The sequence below is a fragment of the Cetorhinus maximus genome, chromosome 23 (assembly GCF_964194155.1).
Source record: "Cetorhinus maximus chromosome 23, sCetMax3.hap1.1, whole genome shotgun sequence".
Taxonomy (NCBI): domain Eukaryota; kingdom Metazoa; phylum Chordata; class Chondrichthyes; order Lamniformes; family Cetorhinidae; genus Cetorhinus; species Cetorhinus maximus.
In genome coordinates this window covers 64,576,960-64,592,747 of record NC_135901.1, presented here as the reverse complement: position 1 = coordinate 64,592,747, position 15,788 = coordinate 64,576,960, and the positions used below count along the sequence as shown (strand labels likewise).

The 15,788-nt window shown below is 44.9% G+C and overlaps 2 non-coding genes and 1 pseudogene across 2 annotated transcripts; 1 reads left to right on the top strand and 2 right to left on the bottom strand.

Moving 5' to 3' along the window:
- Positions 1 to 296: 296 nt before the first annotated feature.
- Positions 297 to 370, bottom strand: trnan-guu (transfer RNA asparagine (anticodon GUU)). Its single transcript has one exon. It is a non-coding gene; the product is annotated as a tRNA-Asn (tRNA).
- Positions 371 to 4,001: 3,631 nt separating this feature from the next.
- trnas-gga (transfer RNA serine (anticodon GGA)) lies at positions 4,002 to 4,083 on the bottom strand. The gene has a single exon. It is a non-coding gene; the product is annotated as a tRNA-Ser (tRNA).
- An 8,373-nt stretch (positions 4,084 to 12,456) lies between these two features.
- On the top strand, positions 12,457 to 15,578 carry LOC144697687 (uncharacterized; annotated as a pseudogene).
- The last annotated feature ends 210 nt before the right edge of the window (positions 15,579 to 15,788 follow it).

Here is a 15,788-nt window from a genome sequence, read left to right as displayed (position 1 = left end):
TTGCTACTTGTTCCTGTCTCACTCACTGTGGAGCTGAGGAAGAGCGATTAACTGCTGGGCTTGTTTAAATCCAATAGCCTCATAGATCTCTATTGATTTAGATGGGGGTTCATGATCGTTCATATTCTTTGTTATATCTGAAATGAATATCCAGAAACAGAGCTTGGTGTGGGAACTCAGTGGGTGACAGCCGAGTTTTCAACGTGGGGGGTGGGATGGATTTTCTTGTAGTTTCAGGGCCCCGAAACAAATCAGAGCGTTAATGAGTAATGATGGGGAGAAAAAAGTGCCAGCTTCGTCTCTGGGTGGTCTCGAACCACCAACCTTTCGGTTAACAGCCGAACGCGCTGACCAATTGCGCCACAGAGACTTAATAGAAAAGCTTTCACTCTGTAAGATATCCTAAACCAATGGCTCAGCGAGAGAAAGCTTCAGATTGCCGTGACTGCAATGACAATTATTCCCTATCAGTTTTACTCTTCCCAAATAAAGGGTGGGACATTCATTGTGGGCACATGGAAAAAGTCTGATCCCACTCGTTGCAGACACATCCAGGTCACGGGGAACCAGCTCTCCTACAACCGGAGCCGTCTCCCTTCGAGCCTTTCGGTGTTTTGTCTGTTACTGAGTATTCTGATTGTCCCGAAGCCGGTAATTCTAAAGGGGTTTCTCTGTTACACAGCGAGTGGTTAGGATCTGGAATGCACCCCCTGAGCATGTGGGGGAGGCAGATTCAATCACGGATTTCAAAAGAGAATTGGACAGAAAATGCACGTCTCCGGGGAAAAGGCGGGGGAGTGGGACCAGGTGAGTTAGTTTCCAGAAAAGTACGATTCAGAAGCCAGCGGCTGTGATATTAACAAAGCGGGACGGAGAAAGACTCAGTTTGAGCGGTGACACTGCTGGAGGGATGGGGAGTTGGGGATCACCCATCAAAGTTTTTAAAAAACGGCAGCGCCCAGAGTGGGGCTCGAAGCCACAATGCTGAGATTAAGAGTCTCCCGCTTTACCAGGTAAGCTAGCCGGGAAAGCACAGTCATTGTTCCCTATGCAAATATTCAGGGAGATCAATGTTCCTTCCTCCCTGGAGCCTCAGCTTGTTCTGAATTTCAAAGTGTGGAAGGTAATCGGCCTACATAAGTCCCAAGGTTACAATACATTCCTCTCAATCATCAATAACATCATTCACATCTTCCACTTCTTAGCTGCACCTCCTTCCAAACATTGCAAACTCTCTCTTGCATCTTTCATCCTGATATTTTTCTCTTTGACATTTTAATATGAAGCTGCACAATTAATGTGAATCAAGTTTATGAAGTGAATACGTGTCCATCCCCTCGGGGAACTGAACCGCATTGACACACACAGAGGAACATACACAGACACATACACCGAGAGTGACAGAGGCCTAAGGAGAGACAAACACCCAGAAAACAAGAATGTCACCAACTTGGCCAATTATTGTTCCATTTCAGGGGCCAAATGTCGTGAATGTTTTCAGATGAACAAAAGTAAGATACACGGGGGTGTTTGGGTGGCTTTCTTTTTCATTTGACGGATAATTTATTCTGCAGACAGTTTGTGTCAGTCAGGAATGAGAAGAAGGGGAGTTGGCAGGATTCGAACCATGTGGAAAAACGCCTTAAGCACTCGGCCAGGACAACTGGGTAAAGGCTGCATGTTGTTTAAAATAATAGAATGAATACAGGGAGTTCCAGTGAAAGGAGGTCTTCCAGTCCGTGTCATTGTCCCACCTTTTCCCAGGCACCCTGGGATTTACACTGTCTCTCCTCATTCTTCCAACTGAAATACAACACGGCACAGCTCAGCTGCCCCTTCACCGCACAGAGAATTTTTGGAAAGCGCCTCAAATAACAAACCACCAGAAAGTTTGGCAGCGGTGGGAGTGAAGCCCAAATCACCAGAGAGATCGAAACCTGAACCAGCGGCTGAGCCCACTCGGCCTCACTATCACATTCAGATTAGACACAAACATTGTCTTCACCAACATTGACACTGAATTAGGATATTAAAAATTATGATCAGGAATTGGCCATTCGGCCCCTCGAGCGTTCTCAGCTACTTAATAAGGTCGTGTGAAAGCTTCAATCATCACCCAGTAACATCTGGACGTTTAGTTGCTGAACAATCTTCACTCAAAGAAAAGAGAGAAATGTTTTAAAACTGCTCTTTTTTTCCCTGTACCACCTTAACATGAAGCCACAGAACTAACATGGCCAATGTTTGGGTGGTAAAAATGGGAAACTGAACCACATTGACACACACAGAAAATCACAAATATGCACGTTGTTAAGATTTGAAATTGTGCTTATTTTCACACTGCCTTTCAATGTGCAGAAAGTGGAACTGTGATTACCTTATAGCTCAGAAGATGCACAGCAAGAATGTACATAACAGGCTGATGCTCACGGTGCCTGTTTGGACTCAGTGAGCTGCATCTGACGATTGAGAACATTTAATTGCCGCTCAACGAGTCCGGTTCCAAATTCCCTGCCATAAATGAAAAGAAAACTCGCTGAATTTGCTGAATGTCTTGAATTCAAAGCATCATATGGAAGGTAAGAAAGTTCATCTTAACCGAGGTATTAGGAAAAATAAAATGACAGAAAGTTACAGCAAAGAAAAGAGGCCATTCGGCCCTGTGTGCTGCTTTCAAACAACAGTGTGATTGGTTGATCTGAATACTTTTAGGAAGAATGGACAAAAAGGAAAACGAGGCGGGGTCGCGCTGTCAATAAGGAACGAGATCGGTACATTAGTGACAGAGGATCTTAGATTGAAAGATCAAGATGTGGAATTAGTTTGGGTGGAGCTAAGAAACAACAAGAGGCAGCAAACATTGGTGGGAGTTGTTTATAGGACACCAAACTGTAGTGGTAATGTTGGGCATGGGATAAATCAGGAAATTAGAGCTGCATGAGACATGAGTAATGCAGGAATAATATTCTGCCTCGCATCACGAGCTCTATAGTCAGCGCTTTGTAACCAATCACAGCCCTTCTCTTTTATGTTCACTCCCTCACTCCGACTCTGGATTTATTCCCGAGTTTTGCCCTTGTGACATTTCCAGCTCTGCTGTGAAACTTCCACTCTCACTCCACCAATTCTAGCAGAGCTTTACAGTGTTATTTACAACCAACAAATCAATCACATTGATGTGAACAGCTCGCACAGGAGGAATAAGTTTCAAATCCCTAACCAGGAATCGAACGCAGGCTGTACTGATAACATTACTGCATTCTAACCACTAACCTAGCAGTTTGACACATGCAGGCTGCTTATGGCATTTTCCCTTTCCAGATCCCTTTTACCAGGGAAAAGTTTCTTTGACCAAATGGTCTGTGTCGCTTGAACACAAGTGACGTCTTCAGCCAATGAGAAAAACCATTGCTGTTAGCTGGAACATGAAATCGATACTTTCCTCCTTTAGGACAGTTATTAAAGCCTCCCCCTTTGACGGAGCTTTTAGTCATCTGACTGAATATGAGGCTCAGCGTCATACTTTGTTATACAATGCTCCTGGGGAACGCCTTGTGACGTTTCATGAGGTAAAAGGAGCTTTATAAACATAAGTTGTTGTTGTAGCCCATACATAGAAAAAGGCAGACTCCTGTTGTCTCTTTCATCCTGATATTTTTCACTGTAACATTGTAATGTGAAGTTGCATCACGAATGTGAATACAGTTTGTGCTCGTAAAAATGTGTTCACCTCCTCAGGGAACTAAACCACATTGACCCACACAGAGGAAAACAAACAGCGGTATACACCGAGACTGACAGAGGCCTAAGGATAAACAAATGCCAGGATGAAATCATGCCACAAAATTGACTCATTTTTTTTTCCATTTCCGACTGGAGATTTGCAGAAGGCTGGCAATGAACGGAAATAAGAGAGCACGGGTGTGTTTGGATCACTTTTCCTCAATTCAAACGACAATTAGCTCTGTCTGTGTGCAGTTAAAGTCAGAAATAACAGGAAACATAGTCAGCAGGATTCGAACCTGCGCGGGGTAACCCCAATAGATTTCCAATCCATTGCCTTAACCACTCGGCCACGACTACACAAATTGCTCCTATAATACTATTAGTTGTATGAAATCATAAAAGTTCCAGCAGAGAAAGCGGTCTTTCTGCCCGTCTTGTCATGGCCATTACCTGGCCTTTTCCCCAGAACCCTGCAATTTATCCTGTCTCTCCTCGTTCTTCCCACCAATCTGGGAATGAAGGAGTGAGAATCATCTAACCTGGCCAATTACCGCCCCATCAGTCTACTCTCCATCATCAGTAAAGTAATGGAAGGTGTCATCAATAGTGCTATCAAGCGGCACTGAATTAGCAACAACCTGCTCACTGATGTCCATTTTGGGTTCCGCAAGGGACACTCAGCTCCAGACCTCAATACAGCCTTGGTTCAAACATAGACAAAAGAGCTGAACTCCAAAGATGTGATGAGAGTGACTGCCTTTGACATCAAGGCAGCATTTGATCGAGTGTGGCATCAAGGAGCCCTAGCAAAACTGGAGTCAATGGGAATCAGAGGAAAACTCCCCGCTTGTTGGAGTCATATCTGGCACAAAGGGAGATGGTTGTGGTAGCTGGAGGTCAGCCATCTTAGCTCCTGGACATCACTGCAGGAGTTCCTCAGGGAAGTGTTCTAGGCCCAACCATCTTCAGCTGCTTCACCAATGACCTTCCTTCCATCATAAGATCAGAAGTGGGGATGTTCGCTGATGATTGCGCAATGTTCAGCGCCATACCCGACTCTTCAGATACTGAAGCAGTTCATGTCCAAATGCAGCAAGGCCTGGATAATATCCAGGCTTGGGCTGACAAGTAGCAAGTAACATTCACACCACACAATTGTCAGGTAATGACCATCTCCAACACGAGAGAATCTAACAATCGCCCCTTGATGTTCAATGGCATTACCATCACAAATCCCTCACTATCAACACCCTTGGGGTTAACATTGACCAGGAACTGAACTGGACTAGCCGTACAAACACTGTGGCTCCAAGAGCAGGTCAGAGGCTAGGAGTCGTGCAACGAGTAAGTCTCCTCCTGACTCCCCAAAACCTGTCCACCATCTACAAGGCACAAGTTTGAAGTGTGATGGAATGCTCCCTACTTGCCTGGGTGAGTGCAGCTCCCGCAACACTGAAGAAAATGGACACCATCCAGGGCAAAACAGTCTGCTTGACTGGCGCTACATCCACATTCACTCTCTTCACCACCGACGTGCAGTAGAAGCAGTGTGTACCATCTACAAGGTGCACTGCAGGAATTCACCAAGGCTCCTTAGACAACAGCGTCCAAACCCACGACCATTCCCAGCTAGAAGGACAAGGGCAGCAGATAGATAGGAACACCAGCACCTGGAAGTTCCCCTCCAAGTCACTGACCATCCTGACCAGGAAATATATCGCCGTTCCTTCACTGTCACTGGGTCAAAATCCTGGAACTTTCTTCCTAACAGCACTGTGGGTGTACCTACACCACATGGACTGCAGCAGTTCAAGAAGGCAGATCACCTTCCCAAGGGCAATTTCGGATGGGCAATAAATGTTGGCCCAGACAGATAAGCCCACATCCCACGAATGAATTTTAAAAATCATTCATGTTAGCCTGCAAATTATATTGCCTTGTTCTTCTGGCCAAAGTAAAGCTCTGCAAACGTCAGGGCCTGGAGTAAGTCTGACGTATTTGCTCAGGTGAGGAACCAGCTGAAGCTTTCAGTATTGGCTTTCTTAACTCCGAGTTTCCAAATGGGAATTGAACAATGGCTTGAAAGTGAAAAAGAAACAGGGTTAAGGAGAAAGAGAAGGAAATTGTCGTTAATTATAAAGCTCTTTGTACAAAACTTACATAGACACGATGGGTGTAAGGGCCTCTTACTGAGCAGTGCCATTTGATGATGACATTGTTGATCAGTCTGTCTCCAGCATTCCTAATGAGAACAGCCGAATTCCATTTCTTCAAAACAAAGACCCAAAGTGCTGCTGCGTGACGTCACCGCTTAACATTCCAGACAGCTCCATTGGGATCTTTACAGCGCAGGGTTTATAGAGGCGAGTGGGGTCATATTCACTTCCCATATGATGGAGCTGCGGTTTGAAACCTGGCAAGAACATTATCCAAGCTTGTTTATTTCAGTGTGAGCGAAAGTTCGATAATTAACGTTTGTTGTAAATATGAACACAAGTGTTGGAATCCTGCTGACTAAAGTTTTCACCATTTTAGATTTTAACAAAATTAATTATCAGCTAATTAGAAGGAAACCCATCCAATTATGTCCGTATTTTCTGATTCCCATTCATTTGTCAACATTCAGGAAATTTGCTTTCGGAAATGGAACAAACACTGAGCCAAGTCGGTGACACCCTTGCTTTCTGGGTGTGTGTCTCTCCTTAGGCCTCTGTCACTCTCGGTGTTTTTCTCTCTGTGTCTGTTCCTCTGCGATTGTCAATGTGGCTCAGATCCCTGAGGGGGTGAAAAAGTTTTTAACGTCGCAAACTTTATTCACATTAGTTGTGCGGAATACATGTTACAATGTCACAGAGGAAAGCATCAGCGTGAAAGATAAAACTGGAGACTGATCCTTTCTACAGCTTATATTGAAAAGCGCCTTTAACCTAATGAAACGTCACAAGGCGTTCCCCAGGACCATTATATCACAAAGTGTGACACAGAGCCACATATTCGGTCAGATGACTAAAAGCTCGGTCAAAGGGGGAGGCTTTAAGAACTGTCTTAAAGGAGGAAAGTACCGATTTCATATTCCAGCCATCAGCAATGGTTCTTCTCATTGGTGAAGAACTCACTTGTGCTCAACCCAAACAGACCAATTGGTCAGAGAAAGTTGTCTCTGGGGAAAGAGATCGGGAATGAAAAAGAAAATCTCATAAGTTGCCTCCATAATGCAAATGTCAAGCCTTGTTGGTAGTTTCCCTGATGTCCACTGACTGGGAATCGGCGCTTCCATTGGACCAACAGCGAATAGGGTGGAGGGTTTTGGAAATTGAAAGTTACACATGAGCAGCTTGTGGGGCTATTTCACCTCACTGTCAATTTCATGTTCCAGATCACAGAAACTGTTGTTTTCATTGGCTGAAGAAGTCGTTTTTCTTGAACCTAAACAGGCAGTTTTGTGGTGAAAGAGATCTGAAGTGAAAAACAATAGGCAAAAGCAGCGTAGATAAGCCAAATCGAAAATTATTGGTGCAGCTTCCCTGGTGATCTCATGGTTAGAATGCGGTGCTCTCAGCGCTGCGGCCCGCATTTGATTCCCGGTCAGGGAATGTCAATTTGTTGGAACGAGTGTTGGTTATTCATTGATTGAAAACGTTTAAAAGCTCCACCAAAATCAGAGAAGTGAGAGTTTGAGTTTCGCCTCAGAGCTGGAAAACATCACACTTGGTTCAAGTGGAGTGAGGGAATGAAGGAAGAGGAAAAGTTGCAAAGTACTGACTATAGAAATGTTGGTGTGAGGCAAAGTATGGGTGGGAGAAGTACGAATTTTGCTGCCTACTGTTTGCACCGGCACAAATATCACTCTTGATGGATCAAACAATCACTATTGCTCTTTGAAAGCAGCACGCCCGGCCGAATGGCCTCTTTCTGTGCTGTAACTTTCTATAATTTTATAGCAATAGCACGGGTCGTTCTGCCATTTTATGACCCACTCGAGCGAGATGCGCTTTCTTACCTTCTATTCGGCTCTTTTGAAACCTAAACACGGAACAAATTCTGCGAGTTTTCTTGTCAGTTCCAGCACGAGATTTGTCACGAGACTAATTGAGCGACACATTAATGGTGCCAATCCTTCACTGGAGCTCACCACATCCAAAGAGCACTGTTACCATCAGCCTGTTATGTACCTTCATGCAGTGCGTCTGCTGGACAATATAAGCTGACCACAGCTCTGCTTTCTTCACATTGAAACCCAGTGTGAAAATCAATCAAAAAGCTGAACTGGGAGGAGAGTGACTGTGGATAATTGGCACTGGGCACATTCCTGTAATCAGTATCTGGGAGAATCAGGAAGATGAGATCCAGGTGTCTCTTTACCCACGAGTTTTACCCATTCCCACGAATTGACTGTGTCTGCATCAAGCAGCTAATTGACCTGGGAGCTGGAAGGGCAGAGGGAGCTGGGGGCAAGACAGAAGCAGAAAGAGATGCGACATGAAAGTACTTTGAATTTGATGTGTGTCAGTTGCTTTCAGTGATGAATGTCTGCCATGTTAGTTTCACAGGAGCCGCAGTGATCAGTTGGTGTTTTATTTAAGCAGCAAGATTTCAAATTAAAAAGATAAAAGCAAATTACTGTGAATGATGGAAATCTGAAACAAAAGCAGCATATGCTAGAAAAACTGAGCAGCTGGAGCGAGGGTCAATGTTTCCAGACAGTACGACTTTTATTCAGAATTTTAAAGTATTACAGCGCCCAGTGTGGGGCTGGAACCCTTGACCCAGAGATTAACATTCTCATGCTCTGCCGACTAAGTCAGTCAGGAACATGAAAACATGTTTTGTATCCCAAAATACATAGTTAAACCTGTTGCTTTCTACCTGATACCTCAGCTTGACCGGAATTTTAAAGTGTGGAACGTAATTGGCCTACAAATGCACCAAAGTTGCAATGCATTCCCCTCAATCATCAATCACATCATTCACATCTTCTGCTTCTTAGCTGCACCTCCTTCCAAATACTGTGATCCATTTTCTTCAGGATTTTCTCCTGGATTTAATATTTAGCTACTTCGGGTCCTCATTTTGAAACCAGAATCGCTTCAATATCCAACACAATTTGAATTGCAAACCTGACGGGAAAACAATGGAAAACAAGTCACTCAGTAACACAAATCCCATGGTGCTCATTTTCAGATTCACAACAGTCAGCTTTTCAATAAAATGAAGGAATTTTACAGTGAAAAGTTTAGAAAGTTGGTGTGACTTTTATTCGTGACTCACTCACTCGAGAATTCTGTAAATGCTGCTCGGAGGTTTAGTGACCGGGATATAATCTACCTGCGTTTTCCTGAGCCTGTGCTCGGTGTATTTGGAGGTTTGGCCCGGGTTGGAGTATCTCGCATCCCAGGGATGGGCAGTAACCCGCTGATTGAAGCTGCAGTCACCGCTTTCTGCTGGCAGCGGGTGATTGGAGAGTGCGGGGCCGGAATATTGCTGCTTTTCTGCTTTTCCCTGTCTCACTCACTGTGGAGTTGAGGAAGAGAGAATAATTGAGGGGTTCGTTCGATTCCAATAATTTCATGAATTTCTGATGGGTTAGACGAAGGTACATAGTGGGTCCAAATCTTTTCTCATTGTATTTGACAGAGAACGTAATTTTAAAAAGAAGCTGTTTTTGTGGGAGCTCACTGGACAACAAAAGTCCTGCCACCGTTTGGGGATATCTTGCAGCCCAAGTACCCAATGACAACCTGGAACTGTGTGACAATGAATGGTGATGAGGGGAAAAAAACAGTAAAAATCTTCACCCCCTGGGTGGTCTTGAATGACCAACCTTTCAGTTAACAGGCAAACACGCTGACCAGTTGCGCCACAGACACTTACACAAACCGAACTGATGAGGTATCCAAACCAGGGTGTCAGTGAGTCTAATCTTCAGATTGCCACAACCCAGATAGCTATCGCGCTCTATCAGTTTTACTCTTCTAAAATAAAGGGTGGGACATTCATTCCAGATACTTGGAAACAGTCTGATCCCACCCGCTGCAGACACATCCATGTCACCGGGAATGAGCTCTCTTACAACCGGTGCCATCTCCCTTCGAGCTTTTCATTGTCTTGTCTGATACCAAGTATTCTGATTGTCCTGAAGCCGATATTAGGTTTGAATTCCTGATGTGCAGTAACGAGAATCCTTTCAATGTCTCAAATCAGTTAATTTCACTGATAAAATTAGAGTCAATGTTCCAGCGTCTTAAACAAGGGAAAGGTGCCTTGACTGTCTCTGGTCAGTCGGGCAGTTCACCCTTCATTTGCATTGGATTCCATTCCTCAAAGGGGATTTTCATTTCCTTCTTGAGTTCCCTTACTACATCTGGCAGCATCTTTGGATTGAGAGGCATTATGAACATTTCAGATGCAGTGCAGTTCTGATGAAAGGTTACAGACCTGAAATGAAAACCATGTCTCTCTCTCCACAGTCACTACCAGATCTGCTGAGAATTCCAGCATTTTCTGTTTTTATTTCAGATAACCAGCATCTGCAGTATTTTGATTTACTTTACCTGATCAGTGAAATATATTAGGTCCTCAGGGTACTTGACAGGGCGGATTTGGAGAGGATGTTACCTCTTATGAGAGAATCTAGAACTCGGAATGGCTGTTTAAAAACAAGGGGTCACCCATTTAAAATGGAGATGAGGCGATTTTTTTTCTCTCAGAGGGTCATGAAACTTTGGAACTCTGTTCCTGAAAAGGCTGTGGAAGCAAAGTCTTTGAATATTATTAAGGCAGAGGTCGATATATCCTTGGGAAGCAAGAGAGTGATAGGTTATCAGTGATAGGTGGGATACAGATTTCAGGTGACTATCAGGTCAGCCATGATCTTATTAAATGGCGGAGTAGGCTTGAGGGGCCGAATAGCCTACTCCTCTTCCTTTTTCTAATGTAGTGCTAAGAATGTGGAACCCATTACCAGTTGATTTTGAGATCCATGTCTGAGCTGAAAATGTGTAGATAAACTCACACTGTAAACAGATTGTTCACCAGTTAAAATTGGAAAGGGATTCACTTTCATCCCATTTACTGACACAGCAACACAGTCTTGCTGGTGGGAGACCAGTCACATACTTCACATGTGCAAAGGGCTTTATTCAGTTTGCCCACATGTTAACACTCCAACTTTAAAAGTTCAAAAAATTTGATCCACAATCAGAGCAGAGATGCTAGCAAGACACGGTTTAAATGTTCCATGTATCGGGGGAAATGTTACTAGCTCACCCCATCTGCTGAGACTACACTGAGTTCAGATCTAACTGTCGGGGTTTGTTCTGCATCCAGGCGAGAATTGCGGTGGACCCCGGAGCAATTTGGCCGCTGTATCATTGATTCAACAATTTTATGTCTTTCCCCTATGGCACTCATCGTATTCTTATTACCTTTGTCCTACAACGTGATCTTTCAATGGCGGATCGGCCACGCAGCATTCCCTGCGGGGCAGAATATGCCCTATCTTTACAACAGCAACGCCATACGCATGCGCAGTGCTGAGAGTGGTGAGGCATGCGCATTGCGGTCGGATCCATGAGCATGCGCAGTGCTGGTCTGTGACTGAAGATGCTCAGAGCGGGTGAGAGAATGTCGAGTGGAGCAAACTAACAGAGTTAGTGGGTGTGTGAGGAGGAATGGAGCCAGCGGAGTGGGCAGGGAGGCTTCATAACGACACAGTGCAGGCCGCAGACACGAAATAACAAGGTACCGGTCTTGTGTTTGCAGAGAACGGGCCGAAAAAGTCTGGATTTCTCCCTTCGCCAGGCCCGGGGTAACGGCCGCCATCTTTATAGGGACAATGTGCAGCAGGGCGCATGCGCGGCCATCCTGGTCCAGGTAGCAGGAGGAGAGAATATTGTGCATTTCTATCCTGGACTGAGGGATGGATTTTGGAAACTCCTTTTACAGGGGGTTAGAAGGGGAGGATTTACACACAGCAAACTCAAACCAAGAGAAACGTTTGTTCTTTCTGAATTTCAATCCTGGATTGACCGTGATGGATTTTTTGAATTCCATTTACAGGATGTTAGAAGAGGAGGAACTCAAGGGATACTTGAGGGAAATGAGAAACTGAAACCAAACATCACGACAAAATCTGAAAGTCTCTTGATTCACCAGGACCTGAGTAGCACCAGCCTTTGAATGTAAGTATTGAGGTCATTTTCAGTTACTGGGTAAAAAATCTCTTCCTCACATTGTGGATCTTACCTAAAATCTTAAATCTCTGTCCCTTAATCCTTTCATAATCAGCAAATGGGAACAGCTTTTATTTAACTATCTTTCATAATCCTGTACACCTCTATCAAATCTCCCCTCAAGCTCCTTTACTCCGAGGAGAACAACCTCAGTTTCTTGAATTTAATCTCACAATTAAAATCTCTCATCCCTCGACCCATTCTGATAAATCTCCTCTGCCCCCTCTCAAGGACCCTCACATCCTTCATAATGTTTGGTGATCACTGGTTTGCACAGACCCAGATGTTCTGTGTCTGTGACATCATCGCACATCGACAGTTACACTGTGACATCATCACACATCGACAGTTACACTGTGACATCATCGCACATTGACAATTACATGGTGACATCACCCTGCTTCCTGGGTATTTCCTCAACTGGGAGATTTTTCTCTGATTCCAGTGTTTCTGCTATCTTTTCAGCTGCAGGCTCCAGCAGGAGAGTTTAAATTTGAAAATGGTGATATTGTTTCTGAGGTGAGTATTTTTCACCATCCGTCTACAATTTAGAGCTTTTAGTGCTGTGCTCTGTTTTCTGTGAGAGGTTCCAAATCTCTGGGGCTGGTGTGACTCCTTTACTGTGGATCTGAATCCATGTCCATCCATTGCTCTGTTTCACCTCTGCCCTCCCTGATCACCTCTCTACCATTGTCCACCTTCCTCTGTCTCTAATAATGGATCTATCTGAGTTATGTTTAGTATTTTATTGTTACTTCTGCTGACCGTGTCTCAATGAGGTTTCCACTGCTGCCCATCCCCTGACCATGTGCTGCTGGTTCCCAGCTTTATCTTCCCACAGTATCTTTCATAGTCAGGAATTGTTTTTCCTGCGCTATAGTCCATTTCTATTCCACTTCTGAGCTTATATTGGTCATCAAATTCTGCAGCATTTTTACTCGTGTAAATCATTCTGCGAACCCTGAAACATTAACTCTGTTTCCCTCTCCACAGATACCAGCAAATATTGCCAATCCCCAGTTGCCTGTGGAGAAGATGATGTTTGACCTTCTTGAAACGCTGCAGTCCGTGTGGTGAAGGTGCTCCCACAATGCTGTTAGGTAAGGAGTTACAGGTTATTCACCCAGTGATGATGAAAGAACAGTGATATATGTCCAAATCAACAACTTGTATTTATAGAGCACTTTTAATGTAAGATAATGTTCCAACGCATTTCACAGAAATGTTACAAAGCAAGGTTTGACACTGAGCCACATGAGGAGATATTAGGGCAGGTGACCAAGCGTTTGGTCAAAGAAGTGGGTTTTACAGAGTAAATTAAAGGAGGAAAAAGAGGTAGTGAATGGCGGAGGTTTAGGGAGTGAATTCCAGAGCTTGGAGCCTTGGAAAGTGACAGAATGGGCACAAATGTGGAACAATAGAAATCAGGAACACTCAGTAGGCCAAATTAGAGGAGCGCAGATATCTCCGAGGGTTGTGATGCTGGAGGAGATTCCAGCAATAGGGAGCAGCCATGCAGAAATTTTAAAATAAGGGGTGGAGTCGGACGATGTTACTGAGGTGGAAATAGTCGGTCTTGGTGATGATGTGGATATGTGGCTGGAAGCTCATCTTGGGGTGAAATATTTCACCATGGTTGTGAACAGTCTGGTTCAGTCTCAGACAGTTGTCAGGGAGAGGGATGGAGTCGGTGTCTAGGGAGTGGAGTTTGTAGTGGGGACTGAAGATAATGGCTTCAATCTTCCCAATATTTAAATGGAGGAAATTTCTGTTCATCCAGTTCTGGATGTCAGACAAGTCAGGAGGGTGTGTGACTTGGAGGGGAACTTGGAGGTGATGGTGTTCACATGCACCTGCTACCCTGATCCTTCTCGGGGGTAGAGGTTGAAGGTTTGGGAGATTCTGTCAAAGTTCTGGTCTATTTATAGGTCTCTGAAAAGCCCTCTCCTCACCCCTGCCTCTCCCACTCCCCTCTCTGACTTTCTCTCTCTCTCCTTTTCTCCAGCCCAGCAGGCTGTGGATGCTCCATCATTGAATATATTTCAGGCTGAGGTGGGGAGATTTTTGTTGTCTCAGAGAGTCGAGGGATATGGGGAGTGGGCGGGAAAGTGGAGTTGAAGCCTAAGAGAAGCCACAATCATGTTGAATGACGGAGCAGTCTCGAAGGGCCATGTTGTCTCCTGCTGCCCCTAATACTTGTTTTATTTTTGACACCAGAGTCTTGTGTCGGCCCAGACCGGGTGGCAGGTTCCCTTCCCTGAAGGACATTAGTGAACCAGTTGGGTTTTTATGACAATCCAGCAGTTTTCATGGTCACTTTTCCCTCGTGCCGGCCCCAAAAATTCCCAGATTCATTCAGCTCAATTTCACAACCTGCCTTTGTGTTTTTGTGGGTTCTCTCTCATTCCCTTTTTTATGTTTTAAATCAATTCCACAGGGTGTTAGAAGGGGAGGATTTACAGTCGGGAAACTCAAACCAAACATCACTTCTGGATCTGACGGAGTCGCCCAAGTTATCAAATCCTGAATATCATCGGATTTTGAACATGGAAGGAAAAAGCACCATTCACAGTGGGGAGAAAACATACATGTGTTCTGTGTGTGGACGAGGCTTCAGCCGATCATCAGGCCTGTCAAAACATAAATGCAGTGAGAATGGGGACAAACCATGGAAATGCGGAGACTGTAGGAAGGGTTTCAATTACCCGTCTGAACTGGAAACTCATCGGCACAGTCACACCGGAGAGAAACCATTCACCTGCTCCATGTGTGGGAAAGGATTCACTTGTTCATCCCATCTGCTGACACACCAGTGAGTTCACACTGGGGAGAAACCATTTACCTGCTCCGTGTGTGGGAAGGGATTCGCTCAGCCATTCAACTTGCTGAAACATGAGCGACTTCACACTGTGGAGAGACCGTTCACCTGCTCCACGTGTGGGAAAGGATTCACTCAGACATCTGACCTGCTGGCACACACACCAGCGAGTTCACACTGGGGAGAGACCATTCACCTGCTCAGTGTGTGGGGAGGGATTCACTCATTCAACTAACCTGCTGAAACACCAGCGAATTCACACTGGGGAGAGACCGTTCAAATGCTCAGACTGCAGGAAGTGCTATAAAAGCTCCGGGGAAATGATGTCCCATCAACGTGTTCACAGTGACGAGAAACCATTCAGGTGCTCTCAATGCGGGACTGGGTTCAGGTGGTCATCTCAACTCACTGCACATCAGCGAGTTCACAGCGGAGAGAGACCGTTCACCTACTCCGCGTGTGGGAAGGGATTCAGTCAGTTACCCAACCTGTTGACACACCAGCGAGTTCACACTGGAGAGAGACCGTTCACCTACTCCGCGTGTGGGAAGGGATTCAGTCAGTTACCCAACCTGTTGACACACCAGCGAGTTCACACTGGAGAGAGACCATTCACTTGCTCCGAGTGTGAGAAAGTTATCCCACCTGCTGAGACACCAGTGAATTCACAAGTGACAACAGTGAATGGATTTTGCGGTTATTCACATCCTAGACTGAACCAAGTTGACTGGGATCAGTTTCTACTAATGTTAATAAACTCCAACCCAGTTATAGCCATTATTATTCTGAATAAAGTCAAATAAATCAGCTCTGTGTTAAACATACAAATTAGTTCCTTTTGAAGTGCTCTCCCTCTCTCCCCGTCTCCTCCATCCTCACCTCCAACAACAAGTGTGAGGAGCTCATGGAGCTTCTTTGGCACTAAGATTGAAACAATCTGATCAGCTGCCTCTGCTGCTTCCCTCCCTTCCACTAGCCCACCGGGACAAACTGTCTCTAAAGATCCCCCTTGT